The 15,466-nt window shown below is 49.0% G+C and overlaps 3 non-coding genes across 3 annotated transcripts; 1 reads left to right on the forward strand and 2 right to left on the reverse strand.

The window, feature by feature from the left end:
* Nucleotides 1-619: 619 nt before the first annotated feature.
* TRNAN-GUU lies at nucleotides 620-693 on the reverse strand. The gene has a single exon. It is a non-coding gene; the product is annotated as a tRNA-Asn (tRNA).
* A 3,457-nt stretch (nucleotides 694-4,150) lies between these two features.
* Nucleotides 4,151-4,222, forward strand: TRNAQ-CUG. The gene has a single exon. It is a non-coding gene; the product is annotated as a tRNA-Gln (tRNA).
* Nucleotides 4,223-10,776: 6,554 nt separating this feature from the next.
* On the reverse strand, nucleotides 10,777-10,940 carry LOC113889336. The gene has a single exon (XR_003510230.1). It is a non-coding gene; the product is annotated as a U1 spliceosomal RNA (small nuclear RNA).
* Nucleotides 10,941-15,466: the final 4,526 nt, after the last annotated feature.

Raw genomic sequence — 15,466 nt, forward strand, 5'->3', positions numbered from 1 at the left:
CGCTTAACACCGTATCCATGAAAACCCGAGGTCCCGCCATCGGTATCTAGACCACCAGTTTTTAACACTCAAACGGGAACCTTGAAGCCCCAGGCTCTCTCAGGCACGGAGACGGCGGCTCCCGAGGGCTCTGCTTTAGGGTTCCTCCTCTCCCCTCAAGTGAGGACCCTCGGGCCCCCACAGGCTGCCTTCGGGTTCCCGCACCCAACCCAGAGTCGTCAGACCCTAAGCTCCGCACCCGATCGCAGGGGTCGCCCACCACCGCCCCTCCCCCCACCTCCCCTCCCCCCCCCCCCGCCGACTCCCCGGCTCCGGGAAGCCGCAGGGGGTGGGGGGTGCGCCCGAGGCCCAGGAGACCCCGCAGCCCAGCAGCGTGGACGCCGTCCCTCCGCCCCTGCGGACCCGCGCCTCGGTGACCCTTTTCACGGCGCCGGCGGTCAGCGCTCTGGGCTCTCAGGAATGACCGACGCTTCCAATCCACCCGGGACCCGCCCTCCCCGCTGCTCCTTTGCACCTGACTTCTGTGCTCTTTCTCCGCAAGCCGGCTCGCCGCAGCCCTTCTCCGGTGTCCTCTTGGCAAAAGGGAGTCTCTTTGGTGGTCTCTAAAATCTCACCCCACCGTCCCTGGGTGGGCTCGAACCACCAACCTTTCGGTTAACAGCCGAACGCGCTAACCGATTGCGCCACAGAGACAGCACTACAGGCCTTTTCTGGACTCTGTATGGAGTAGACACGTACTCATTCCCAGGGTAAGTCCCCTGCCCCCAGGGATACGGCACCACGTCCTTGCCCCCTACCCGCCACAGATGCCAGCGCCCTCAGAGATACCGGGATCCAGGGTTCGGACCCTCCGGGCCTGAATCGAACGAGATCCAAGGACAGCTGAACACCCGGTGGGCTCCCATGATGGCTCTTCCCGTATCCTCGCCTACACTCAATGAATGAGAGTTTGCCCACCCTGGCAAAGGCCTCCGGGGCCGAGGTTGTGCTTAGGTTTCCTGTGTCCACCAGGCGATTTCCACCAGGACAGAGGTCGTGGGGATGGTCGCCCCGTGTCCGCACGCCCAGGACAGGGTCTGGCACTCACCGGGACGCTCTAGGACTTGGATGAATATACATTGTCGTCTTTAGCCCTTCGTCCCATTAAGACCCCTGAGAATGGAAATACGGACAAGTTTTCGAAGAGCGAAAAGTTCTTTTGAAATGCCTTTATGCCGGTTGTTAGATTTCGCGGCATCCCGTGAGGCGGGCAACGGAAAGGTCTCGGGTGCTCCGGCTGTGCCCAGCTGGGTAGGCTGCGTCCTGTGGGGTCCACGTGGGAGCGGGAAAGGGCGGGAAGTGAATGCCAAGCTGGGAAGGTGGGTTTGGGAGGAAGGCATTGAGACCTGTCAGGATCTTGGGCAGGGATCCCGAGAGAGGAGCATTGTCCCAGTCCGGTAACAGGGTGGGGAAGGAAGGAAAAAGCTGGTGCCCGCAGGAAAGCAGGAGGCAAGACGAGGAGGGGAGGGGAAAGCTGAGAGGGGAAGGCCAGGGAGGGCAGGATCAAAGAATTTGTGCTTCCACCGGTCCCTGCTCCTTCTCTTGCCTTCTCTCTTCTTCTTGCTCTTCTTCCCATCCCTCCAACTGAGAGATGTTGACACAGCCACATCTGAGAAGAAAGACCCAACGAATCTGTGCTCAGGAGCACAAGCTCTGGGTTGTAAAAATGGTTCTGCCCTGTGTGGCCTTGAACAAATAAAGAAAACTTTGGGTATCTCCCTACTTTCTTGTGCAAAATGGGAGCAATAAGAGCATTCTTCTTCACGCTGCTGTTGTCAGATGTGCCTCGGTTTAGAAACTACTGGATCAATAATGCTATAGGCAGCAAAATCATAAATACTATTATCATAATCCTCTGAATCTTTTGACAACCACGATCCTTATTTATTTTACCTGAAAGTCGCCTTCTGCTTCTAGAAATTTCTGTAAACTGATTGCTCTTGCGGTTTGCTCCGCTGTGGCCAGACCACCCCCTTGATCGCCAGTTCTCTGCTTGCTAGACGGGGACCCATGTGCAGGTTGGAGGAAATGAGAAGAGTACGGAGCGGTGGGGGAAACGAGCCTTTGCGCACCCTTTGGAGAGGCACCCCTCTGGGACCGGTGGGGTCCTCCCACTGCCTTCTTTGGTTTCAAGGGAGCTCCAGGAGGGCAGGGATCTGGTGGCGGTCGCTCTTGTGTCCCCTCGCCGAGAACAACTTGAGGGCCTCCTCACTCAGTCTCCCAGAGACCCTCAGAGTGTCCTGCCCAGAGAGCAAGGTATTCGTGCTTCCTGGGATGGTGGGAAATATTCCCGCATCCTCCTCCCAACTGTGGAAATCGGAGGTGGTGGAGGAGCGCTAGCGACAGAAGAAGGAGGTCCAGAAAGACAGGGCGGAATGGGAAGGGAAGGAGCTGCAAACAGGGGATGAGGAGAAAGAGAGCGAGGAAGAAGGGGAGATGAGGAGAAAGAGAGCAAGGAAGAAGGGGAGATGAGAGAGAGGTGGAGCCGTACAAAGGGAGGACCAGGATACAGCGGGAGGACCAGCGAGAGGGAAGCGGCAGTGGAGGAGAGGGAGGAGGAGGAGTTACGTCCCCAGGGTAGTTCCGTTCACTGGCCCCCAGCACAGGCAGCTCCCACCACATCCCCACCAGCTCCTTAGCTCTCAGATCCAACACCCAGGCTTTCGTCCCTCAAAGACCGTCTCTCCACCCATTGCGGTTCTAACCTCATTTGATTTTTCTCCCTGCCCCTTGTGAGAGCCTGCTTCTCTAGGTTTCCTGGCCATTCCGTGATCTGTCAACATACTTTCTGTGCATTTCTTCTGTATCAGCCAGAGACCATTACTGGTCCTTGCACTCATAAACTTTGACCGACCTTCAAGGGCTCCTGGAGGAGCACTTTGTGTTGTTAGTTACCCCTCAGCTTCTTGATTTTCCAAAAGGAAGTTTCATCTTTTCATCCCGGAGCTGTGAACTTCCTCCTCCTAAGAGGAGCCTCCCCTTTGTCTCCTTCCTCCTGTGTCAACCTCTGTTCCAGTCTCTGGGAAACAAATACGTGTCTCCAGGCAACACTGGCCACCTTTCCGACTCCTTTCTTTGGGCTGCAGCTCTCTTCTTCAGATGCTGTTTTTTTTCTGTTCTGTGTATTGGATGAGGGAAGAAATGGCTCTGGGATAGAATGAAGAAGTAAAGATTATTACTTTGAGACATCATGTGGATGTATACTTGTTATACATGTAAATATTTAGTGTGGTGGTATTTTGTGTACATAAATACTGTCTACACTGTAAGACAACTTGGATACATACCTTCTAAATATGTGTACACTCTTCTTTTTTAAATTGTGCCATTTCTGGATATGTTAAGAAATTGGAATGAAACTGACGTGACCAAGCTCTGACAAGAATCTGTGACTGCTTAAGTGTCAGAGCCCTGCCTCGTGGGCTCCACGACACGTGGTTGATTTTGAGCCACCCCAGGTGCTTTCGGCCTGGTTTGTCTGAGGGTTTTGTGTAAATGTTCATCTTTCCTTATACTGTAAACCTGACAAATTTTGGGAGAAAAGCTTACCCCCCAAATCAGAACTGTATGGAGAAGAAAAGGAGAGTTCTCCTGCCTTCATTTGCGCTCCACACACTTTATATATTACACATAAGAGGCGGAGGCGGCGGCTTTGGAGTGTAATGGGTGCTACAAGAAAGCCAAGGGACCCAGGAGATCCCACCTCCTGCCCTGACGATCACCTGCCCTCTCTGGGCTCTGGGGAAAGGGTGAAGGCAAAGGAAAGGAAAATAACACTCTTATTTGCAGAAATTTTACCTCAGCATGGGACACTCTGGCAAACCGAGGCAGAATATGCGGTTGATGAGGGTGACTTAAGGGGCCCTTCCCTGACCAGAAACCCAGAGTGGAACGTTTACTTCATTTTCTGAGGTGCCAGTGAACTGAGAGATGTCAGTCAAAGGAGAGGAGCAGAGGGAAATCAAAGAGGGATGAACACCAAAGCGGGTCATCCGTATTCAGATCTTGTCGGGTCCTTGGAAGAACTTCCCTGAGATTATGGGTGGGGAGTATGGAGCCTAAAGAAGCAGGTACCCTTCTCTGGCGATGGAAGGAAGTTGGCTTTCAAAGGGGTTCCATGGTGTAATGGTGAGCACTCTGGACTCTGAATCCAGCGATCCGAGTTCAAATCTCGGTGGGACCTTTCTGTTTAACTACAAGAAGGACACGTTTTACTCCCCTCATAGGACCTGCTTTCCGGCTCCCGCGACCCCCAGCGGCGTAGCTCACACGGACCCTGCGGACAGGTGTGGGACCGACCGGGACCGGGGGCGTCCTCGCTGGGCCCGGGCGGCTCTGCCCATCCCTGGGCATCGGAGGGCCGGCGCCTCTCCTGCTCCCCGCCCCGCCCCCCTCGGCCAGAGGCGCAGCGACCCAGCCAGTGCCGCTCCCTCGTCGGGTCCCCTGGGTCTCGGGGGTAAAAGGCAGAGGCTGCGCCCACCGAGTCCTGCCCCACGAGGGGGCTTCACACCGCACGCCTTGTAACTGCACGGTAGTCCCGGTGCGTAAATGGCGGCGGGGAGGGGCTGCGATGTCGCTGATCAACCAGGATGGCAGCTTTCGGGTGGAAGGTTCCAGACCTGACTGGAATGAACTGTGTTTTATTCAGGCTCTCTATCATTCCGAATATTAATTGATCTTGTCCCAGTTTATTATGATTTTATTCAGAGTTTCTCGCTCCTAAGTCTCCGCTGGGCACGCAAAGCCGCTGTTCGGCCAAGATTTGAACCTTGACTCCTGGAAATCGCGTCCTCTGGTCCCAAGCTCAGCCCGAAAGAGGAGCGGGAGTCGCGGATTCCGGCGTCTGAGGAGACCCCAGGTCCCTGACCCACGGCCGCCCGGCCAGGCTGCTCCGGGGCCGAAGGCGCGACGAGCCGCTCGGAGTCCGCACCCCCGGCCGGGCCCCCTTCGTCCTGCCGGGACTCTGCTCCACCGAGAAGACGCCCCACTTGTGTCCTCTACTGCTCGGGAGAAAAATATGGATGAGGCCCGTGATGGACTTGAAAAGCCAGTGAAAGTGCTCCCTTCGCGGTGCTGAGGAGCATCTCTCTGATGCTTGTATTTTGGAACTTTCAGCGGTTACAAAGGACTCAATGACGCAGCTGTCTTTGGAGGACGGGAAAAGAAAGGTGTGAGGCCGGCGAAAAGATCCGAGGAAGGGCAAGGGCAGGAGAGAAGAGAGGATGAGCCAGAAGGGAGAAAGGGACTGGAAGGGAGAGGAGCGGGCGGGTACCGCGGCGGGGACGGTCGCTGAGTTGGGGCGACCAGAGCGAGCGCCTCACTCTGGAGCAGTTCCCACCCTTTACTGACGCGTCCGGGAACCCGGTTCACCCTCAATCGCAAAGCTGCTGGCCTGGCATTTGTCCTGGCCAAGTTTCCTTCGCGGGTTCCGTGCGGAGCCGGTGAGGTGGGCTGTGCAGAGTCTGCAGGTGAGTGGAAGTCCTGGCGGCTGCTTTGGGGATGACTGGCGGGCAGGGAACCGCACACACTCCACTTTTCCCCTTTGCAGGCCGGTCTGCAGGGCCTGGGGTGGGAAACTGGAAAACCGGAGCGTCAGTATTTATTTAGAGATAAGGAGATAAATAGCCAAACAGTTGGTTACCTGAACCGAAAGTGTTTATTCTTGGAAAAAAAAGAAATGTGGGATGGGATCAGGGTCCACTTTCTCCCATAACAAGTTTTGGGGCATATGTAATTGACTTTCTCCCTCTCTCTCTCTCTCTCTCTCTCTGTGTATATATATATATATATATATAACTGTATATAATATATATGTACATATATTACTGCATATAATGTATACCTATCTATTATATGAGTAAAACTCACTGCTTGTGTGTCCAACTTAAATTTTTATGTAATTATATGTGCCAAGCTTTTAAAATTTTGGGTCTAGTACCATGTGTAGGAATGTTTTCCACTGTAAAACCGTAAAAAAAAAAAAAAAAAAAGGATGGGGGGGCATTCTCGAAGCAAGCAATTGGACCATTAGTCCCCCTTTGATGAGCTGATCACATGAGGTGGTAAACAAACTGGCAGATCCTCTCAGCCCAGGAGGTCACTGCTTTCGTCTCTCTAGGAAGGTTCACAGTCACTGAAAAGTGTCAGTAACAAATAAAATCACACCCAATCTTTATGCAGTGTTGCTCCCAAAATGCAAGAGCTTACACCCAGTGAAGACATGCAAAGCGCCAAGTGCCCAGGCATGGTCTACAAGTTTTAAGTGGGTTTACTCACTTAATCCTTTCAAAAGGCTTGCATCATGTCATCATCCTCATTTCACATATGAGGAACCTGAGACATAGAAAGGTTAAGTAACTTGTCAAGTCAGTCAGTGAGTGGGATTTGAAAGCAGGAATTTGAACTGAAGCCTTCCTGGCTCCACAGGATATCCTACCAAAGAGGAACACAAACCGTAAAGATGCTTGACAAGAAATTTAAGTCCGTATATTTCTTTTGAAAAAACACCCAAGAGGAGTCACGTAACAGGCATTCAGTTCAGTTGCTCAGTCGTGTCCAACAGGCTTCCCCGTCCATCGCCAACTCCCGGAGCTTGCTCAAACTCAAGTCCATCCAGCCAGTGACGCCATCCAACCATCTCGTCCTCTGTCGTCCCCTTCTCCTCCTGCCTTCGATCTTTCCCAGCGACAGGGGCTTTTCCAGCGAGTCAGTTCTTCGCATCAGGTGGGCAAAGTATTGGAGCTTCCACTTCAGCATCAGTCCTTCCGAAGAATATTTGGGGCTGATTTCCTTTACGATTGACTGGTTGGGTCTCCTTGCAGTCCAAGGGACTCTCAAGAGTCTTCTCCAACACCACCGTTCAAAAGCTTCAGTTCTTCGGCACTCTGCTTTCTTGATGGTCCAACTCTCACATCCATACACGACTACTGGAAAAACCATAGCTTTGACTAGACAGACCTTTGTTGGCCACTGCTGAGTGTTCCAAATTTGCCGGAATAATGAGTGTAGCACTTTCACAGCATCATCTTTTAGGATTTGAAATAGCTCAGCTGGAATTCCATCACCTCCACTAGCTTTGTTCGTAGTGATGCTTCCTAAGGCCCACTTGACTACACACTCCAGGATGTCCGGCTCTAGGTCAGTGATCACACCATCGTGGTTATCTGGGTCATGAAGATCTCTTTTGTATAGTTCTTCTGTGTATTCTTGCCACCTCTTCTTAATATCTTCTGCTCCTGTTAGGCCCATACCGTTTCTGTGCTTAATTGTGTCCATCCATGCATGAAATGTTCCCTTGGTAGCTCTAATTTTCTTGAAGAGATCTCTAGTCTTTCCCTGAGGAAGGCGTTCTTATCTCTCCTTGCTATTCTTTGGAACTCTGCATTCAGATGGGTATATCTTTCCTTTTCTCCTTTGCCTTTCGCTTCCTTTCTTTTCTCAGCTATTTGTAAGGCCTCCTCAGACAACCATTTTGCCTTTTTGCATTTCTTTTTCTTGGCGATGGTTTTGATCACTGCCTCCTGTACAGTGTTACGAACCTCCGCCCACAGTTCTTCAGGCACTCTGTCTAAATATATGTATGTAAGAAAATAAGCTGCCACCCGTAGTCCCGACCCCCGGAATTAACTACTGTTATTCTAAGTTTTGGCAAAACATATATATGCTTAGTTTATAAAATTAAAATGATGCAGAAAATACAAATATGTAAAACTTTGAGACATGTTAAATTCAAAAATAACTTCTGTTAAGGTAGTTACATATTGACGGAGTCATTTCGGTATATCAACAGAGAGGAAAAAAATACATCGTAGCTCAGTTGGTAAAGAATCTGCCCGCAATGCAGGACACCCGGGTTTGATTCCTGGGTCGGGACGATCCCCTGGAGAAGGAAATGGCAACCCTCTCCAGTATTCTTGCCTGGAGAATCCCATGGACAGAGGAGCCTGGCAGGCTACAGTCCACGGGGTCACAAGAGTTGGACACGACTTAGTGACTAAACCACCACCATACTTTTATAAAATAGAGCTCTTATAGATTCTATTTTTAAGCATTCAACTTAATAGTGCATAAATTTCATGGAAGAAAAATAAAGAAAAATGAAGAAATTGTTGAACTTTCAATTAAATTGTCTACACGAGAGATGCTTTTCTGAAAGGATTCCCTAAGGCTTATAATAATAATTTAATTAAGACATTAAATTTGGGAATGAGTCTTCTCATTACTTTTAAAAATCAAACGTCTTAAGGTATAATTTGAAAATAATACAACGCATCCATTTCAAGTTTGATGACTTTTGACAAACGAACGTACCCATGGAACCACTATCCTGTTCAAGGAAAAAGAATATCTCCAGAAGTCCAGACTGTCCTCTGTGCCCCTTTGCAGTCAGTCCCCCTGCGGCTCCCTGACGCAGGTCATCAGTGATCTCGGTCCTGTCTCTGTGGATCGATTTTTCAGTTCTCGAAATTCACATAAATGGAACCACAGAGTATGTTCTTTTTCCCTCACTCAGCATGATGCGTTTGAGAGTAATCCAGACTGTTGCCATGTATCAGGTATTTGTACCACTTTAGCGAGGAGTACTATTCCTTTGAGTGAATATGTCACAATCCTATATATCTATTCACCTCATGATGGACATTTGAAATGTTTTCAATTTGGGGACTATTACGAACAAAGCTGCTACAAGCAAGTCCCTTTTTGTGGGCTTATGCTTTACAAATTCCATTTACATTTTTAAAATTCTTTAATACGAATTTACTTTGAATGGATGTTACATTCACAAAGACAATTTATTGCAGAGTTACAAGTTCATCTTTGATTGTTTCCTATCAGGACATAATCCATTCAAAGTAATATAAGCCACAGGTGTATTTTTGATTATCCCATTTAATCTACACAAGAACTTTATGAAGTACTTTATGACTATTACTTTCATATGACACTTGCAAAATTGGCCTAGCAAATGGGAGTCGGCCCAAGGTCAAACCGGAAGGCCAGTGGTGGCAACATGATTGAAAAGGAGGCCCCACCCCGCACCCCCCGGAAGCTGCGTTCCTAACTGCAGACCCACCCCCAATGTCTTCCTAATAACCTCGGTGTGTCTGACAGGCCTGGAAACCAATACCCAAGCCGGTCCTCCTCACGGTATTGTTTACTGATCGGCTTCTTTGGGTCAGAAACTCCTCCATCAGGGGTCCAGAGCCTAACGGCGTGCACAACCTTGAGGGTGAGGAAATCTGTTAAACACTCCTGAAACCGGTTTTCTCATCGGTTCAGTTCAGTCGCTCATTCGTGTCCGACTCTTTGCGACCCCATGAATCGCAGCCCGCCAGGCCTCCCTGTCCATCACCATCTCCCGGAGTTCACTCAAACTCACGTCCATCGAGTCGCTGATGCCATCCAGCCATCTCATCCTCTGTCGTCCCCTTCTCCTCCTGCCCCCAATCCCTCCCAGCATCAGAGTCTTTTCCAACGAGTCAACTCTTCGCATGAAGTGGCCAAAGTACTAGCGTTTCAGCTTTAGCATCATCATTCCTTCCAAAGAACACCCAGGGCTGATCTCCTTCAGAATGGACTGGTTGGATCTCCTTGCAGTCCAAGGGACTCTCAAGAGTCTTCTCCAACACCACAGTTCAAAAAGCATCAATTCTTCGGCGCATCAGTAAGCCACTAAAAATTAACCTTGGTCTTGGTGCAGATATTTCATATTTGAGCAAGGAAATCTCCCGCTGTTGGGGAGATAGAGTAGGATGTTCTACTTTCACTTTCAATGATCTAGATCCTCGATCTGCATCCTGTGTGCTTTTTGGTTAGTTTTCTTTGCATCACCCCACTCCCAGCACCTCCTCCGATCTCAGAGGCTTCTTGGGGCTGAGCGGATGGACGCGTGCGGTCCCCGAGGCAGCCACGAGGGGGAGGACAGCCCTTCCCGCCATGGTCCTGCCTTTTCTGTTTGGCCCAGTGGTTTCTATTTGCCAGCAGGACTTTGTGAATCAGAAGTGAGCACAACACATCCTGAGAAAGGGGTTGTCGAATAGCCCACAAAACTGCCGACAACTCGACCTGGGGTTTTCTTCTAATCTGTAGTTCAATGTTTTCACATAGGAAGAAAAGGAAAACTACTTTTGACCGAAAGAAAAGAACAAAACAGAACAAAAAAACGTTAGGTGCGACTTCTACTGCCATTTAAGAAGGGATGTTAAGGAGGTTTCCTAGTTTGCCAACTACTGAAGCATGTCAGGTGCACAATCGAGGCTGAAACAGACGTACGGCTTTCTGACTGGGAAGGTAACAGGAGAAGGCCTAGAGAGAAAAGGCGGGGGTGAAGAGAGAACTGGATCCAGACACGCGAAGAGGCCGCTTGGGGTGAGAAGGGGTGGGTGGGATGGTATTTAAGCACTATCTCCAGGAAAGACTAGTGCGTGCAAAGTAAGCAAGGCAACTGACCACGCAAGACCTGAAGCCTCCGAAAGCAGGACACGGGTGGGAAAACAGCTAGTAGCAGAGCCGCCCAAGACCGGCAGACTTCGAGAAGTCCGCCACGCGGCGCCATCCTGATTTCGTGGGCCTAGCCCAGAAAACGGACCTCTCTGGCTGTATCTTGTGCCTCAGGAAAGTCTCTCGACAAGCGAAAAGACGGTCCTGGTACTCTTTATTGAGCAACCACATTCAACAACACTCCTAAGGTTACAACTACAGACCACTGTTACCTGCTTTTAGCCACAAAGAATAAACCAGGGGAAAGCGCGAACGCAGTCCCCCACTACCACAAATTATGCAGTCGAGTTTCCCACATTTGGGGAAATCGCAGGGGTCAGCACATCCGGAGTGCAATGGATAAGCCTCGCCCTGGGAAAACCACCTTCGTGATCATGGTATCTCCCCTGCCAGGTAAGTATGAGTTGCCCGCCTGCCGCCCCACCGCAACCTCAGACGCCCTGCACTGTACACACACGCTCACTTTCCTCCCCGCATCCCCGACCCTTCTTGGACCTTCCACACAGCGCACCCACGCACTTTCAAGCAGAAACTCCTCAGTTCTCTCCCACGCCACGGGAGACCGTATCGTGTTTCAGCACCAGCTGACGGCCCAGCAGCCCCTGCGCTCGGGTATCTACATACGACACGCCTCGTCCGTGACGTCACGGGAACCCGCGCTTCCCTCCAGCCCACGCCCTGCCCTAGGCCCCGCCTCCCTCCTCCCACGGCGTTCGGCCCGGCCAACCGGCCGGCGGGCGCCCTCTGGGGGAAGCGACGTCCGCCTCCCGCTCCTGTTCTCCCACCCGCTACGTGTTGGGACCCGGCGCGCTCGGCTGCCTGCCTAACTTTTTGTCCTGCCCAGCCCCGGTCTGGCGGTCGGCTGAAGCCTGTACACCTTTTTTCAAATAACGGCGTTCAATGGGGAGAACGGAACATTTAGCAGTCCAGGGGAAACCGGTTCCTTTCAAATCCAGTTGTCTTTGTGATGTAATATTGTGTGTATGTCTAGTAAAACGCACTAAGCGTCGCGACTGGCCGTGAACTTCTATTTCTTCAGAATTCAATGTCACTGATTGAGAATTTCACTTATGTGTAGCTCAAACATTTTTTATTAGTATTCCTAAATACCTTAGTTTATTTAGTAATTGATGTCTCAGTATCTTATTTTTTTTGAAACTACCTAGTTAATTAATTTACTTCCATCAGTTAAGTCTCAGCACAACTCTAGGACTTTACCAAATATCTGGAAAGATCATTTGAAGTAGACATCTCTAAAATATAATTTTTTTTAAGAGCTTACCCAAAGCTCTTATCTCATTTACATTTACTTTAAGCTTTCATCATATCAAGTTATTTTCCTCGCAAAAGATATAATAGGGTCTTACTTATTGAACCTAGGTACAATAAAGTTCAAAATTGGGAAAGGAGTATGTCAAGGCTGTAAAATATTGTCTCCCTGCTTATTTAACTTATATGCAGAGTACATCATGCAAAGTGCCAGGCTTTATGCCTCACAAGATGGAGTCAAGATTGCCCAGAGAAACATCAACAACCTCAGATATGCAGATGATACCACTCTGAAGGCAGAAAGCAAAGAGGAACTAAAGAGCCTCTTGATGAGGATGAAAGAGGATAGTGACAAAACTGGCTTAAAAACAACTTTTTTTTTTAACATTCAAAAAACTAAGATCGTGGCATCTGGTCCCATCACTTCATGGCAAATAGATGGGGAAAAAGTGGAAACCATGGCAGATTTTATTTTCTTGTGCTCCAAAATCACTGCGGACGGTGACTGAGAGCCAGAAGAACCGGCGGTTTCGATTTGTGGGTGCTGGGTGAGACTCTTGAGAGTCCTCTGGACAGCAAGGAAATCCAACCAGTCAATCCTAAAGGAAATCAACTCTGAGATTAACAAAACTATGCAGATGACAACACCCTCATGGCAGAAAGCGACGAAGAACTGAAGAGCCGCTTGATGACAGTGAAAGAGGAGGGTGAAAAAGTTGGCTTAAAACTCAACATTCAGAAAACTAAGATCGTGGCATCTGGTCCCATCACTTCATGGCACATAGAGGGGAAACAGTGACAGACTTTATTTTGGGGGGAGGGGGGCTCCAAAACCACTGCAGATGGTGACTGCAGCCATGACATTAAAAGACGCTTGCTCCTTGGAAGAAAAGCTATGAGCAACCTAGACCGCATGTTAAAAAGCGGAGACATTACTTGCCAACAAAGGTCCGTCTAGTCAAAAGCTATGGTTTTTCCAGTAGTCGTGTATGGATGTGAGAGCTGGACCATCAGGAAAGCTGAGCGCCAAAGAAACGATGCTTTTGAACTGTGGTGTTGGAGGAGACTCTTGAGAGTCCCTTGGACTGCAAGGAGATCCAACCAGTCCATCCTAAAGGAGATCAGTCCTGGGTGTTCACTGGAAGGACTGGTGCTGAAGCTGAAGCTCCAATACTTTGGCCACCTGATGCGAAGAACTGACTCGCTGGAAAAGCCCCTGACGCTGGGAAAGATTGAAGGCAGGAGGAGAAGGGGACGGCAGAGGACAAAATGGTTGGATGGCATCACCGACTCAATGGACATGAGTTTGAGTAAACTCCCGGAGTTGGCGATGGACAGGGAGGCCTGGTGTGCTACAGTCCATGGGGCTGCAAAGAGTCGGACACGACTGAGTGACTGAACTAACAAAAATATACACACTCAAGTAGAACGAACTTTAATGCTGACATTAACAAAAATACAGGCTCAATTATAATGGCTTCTTTGCAGGGGCAACCTCCTCTCCCCTGTCAGGTCAACAGTTTAAGGAAGCCCTCCCAAAGTTAACCTGGTTCCTTCCCTATCTAGGCCCTTTAACGGCTATTGTTGTTCTCCTTTTTAGCCCTTGTTTAACACTGTTGTGGAATCCGGAGTCGCAAAACACACCTCAGGGGACACTCAAGACAGTGGAGTACAGTTTATTACGCCAGGGGGCCCAAGGGCAATCAGTTCCCAGCAAGGACCCTGATGTTTCTGAGAGGCCCAGTTTTAAACCCCCCACTGCGTGACTGGTTACATGGTAGCCACCTCTTTGTTGTGTGTGATTGAGTTTTACAACAAGTAGGTGTTAGGAGAACAAACAATTAAGGTTAAAGGGGGGGAACAATGGTTTATACCTCAAGGGGGCGGGGGGTGTCTCCATGGTTAATCTAACAGGGGCTGCCTGACCTCGACTACAATCTCTGTTTGTCATCTGTAGGGAGGGAAGTCTTCAGGAGACCTGGTTTTCACTAGCAACGGTTTCCTCACAGGCACAGTTCACATCCAGTCTTTAAGATGGATAACAGGCTTCAAGATGAAGTAAGTCTCTCCTGCTTTCCTCACACTGGTCCAAACATTCCTCCCTTTTGATGCTCATCTTATCTTTAATGAGAGGCATCAGTCATGGGTAAGTATCGCACACGGGGACTATGTAACTAACTGCGGCAGTGAAGAAGGAATTCATAGGGCCTGGACTCCATCTTAGGCCTGTTCATGCTGATCATGCTCGGCCACCTTTCCAGTGGACTCTGAACTCTGTGTTTAGTGCCTATGAACACAACAACAGAAGGATAAGACCCCCTCCAGACAGGGGAACCTTGAAGAGCGTATCTAGGTTACTCATCGCCTAAGAGGAAACATACACTAGTCACCCCTTCCTCCAGACAGGCCATAAATTTTTCTGTATCTATCGGAGTGTAACCTCGGGTTTATTGATTATTGGCTAATTGTTTGACTGTTTGAGCACATGAGCACATAGCACGTGAATGATGGGGTTATTGGGATTGTATTTTCCTTGGTTTATGTAAGTCTCAAGGAATTTGGAGTGGTGGGTTCAGACACGAACACATGGGGTATAAAAGATTTTCACAAATGCTGGTCAGGGTCCTTGGCTAAGAGGAGACTCTGCCTTGGGCCCGCCGGTGCAATAAACTGCACTCCACTATCCGCATTGTCCTTCTGAGTGAGTTTGTTTCCCGGAACGCGTGGCTACAACAGCAGGACTGTCAGTCCGGAGGTTTCACATCAAGTTATACACTGGAGAATACAAGGCCCCCAAATTAATAATACAGTGATTAACAAAATAATTACTAAAAGATTCTCCACCAATCAACTTTGATCCAAGAAAATACCGACGCCTAAAAAGGAGGATTATCTTTAGACATAGCTTTTACCCAGTTTTTCATGTCGTCTAGAATGGCTGATATATTGCCAGATAAATCAGGGATATATGGAACCACAGTCAATTTAAATTATAGCACGTGTCCCTCCTTGGGCGGTATAAGTATGTTTAAAGCCATCCGATTTTGAATCACTGCCTTTCATTTGTATTCGTTCTTCATTTAAAGCTTGGATTGCCTTTGCGGTGTCCAGGAGGGCCTGTTTCGTGAAGTTAGTTAGAGCTTTTATTTTAATCATCACAGACCTTGCCCATCCTGCATGTAAATAAGGGAAATTTACTGGGGCTTGTTGTAAGGATGGCTTAATATTTCCATGAGCAAAGGCAAATGCTAATAGCCTTGTGTGCAGATGGAAGCTACCAATGTGCCCAAGAATAACCCGTCTCTCAAGGAGACTGCGCCTCCCAGAATACAATTATAAGGGACCCTAGAGTTAAAAGGTTTAATTTAAGCATCTAGAAGTAGACTTCACGACCCAGAGGGATGGTATGGGGAGGGAGGAGGGAGGAGGGTTTCAGGATGGGGAACACATGTATACCTGTGGTGGAGTCATGTTGATATATGGCAAAACCAATACAATATTGTAAGTTAAAAAAATAAAATTTAAAAAATATGCGACAGCAAAAAAAAAGAATTAAAAAAAAATAAGTGGAAAAAAATTTAAAAAAATATAAAAAATAAAAAATAGAAGTAGACTTCACTGAGGTAAATCCATGCCGAGGATACATGATTATGGGATT

The sequence above is a fragment of the Bos indicus x Bos taurus genome, unplaced genomic scaffold (assembly GCF_003369695.1).
Source record: "Bos indicus x Bos taurus breed Angus x Brahman F1 hybrid unplaced genomic scaffold, Bos_hybrid_MaternalHap_v2.0 tig00011779_arrow_arrow_obj, whole genome shotgun sequence".
Classification (NCBI taxonomy): Eukaryota; Metazoa; Chordata; class Mammalia; order Artiodactyla; family Bovidae; genus Bos; species Bos indicus x Bos taurus.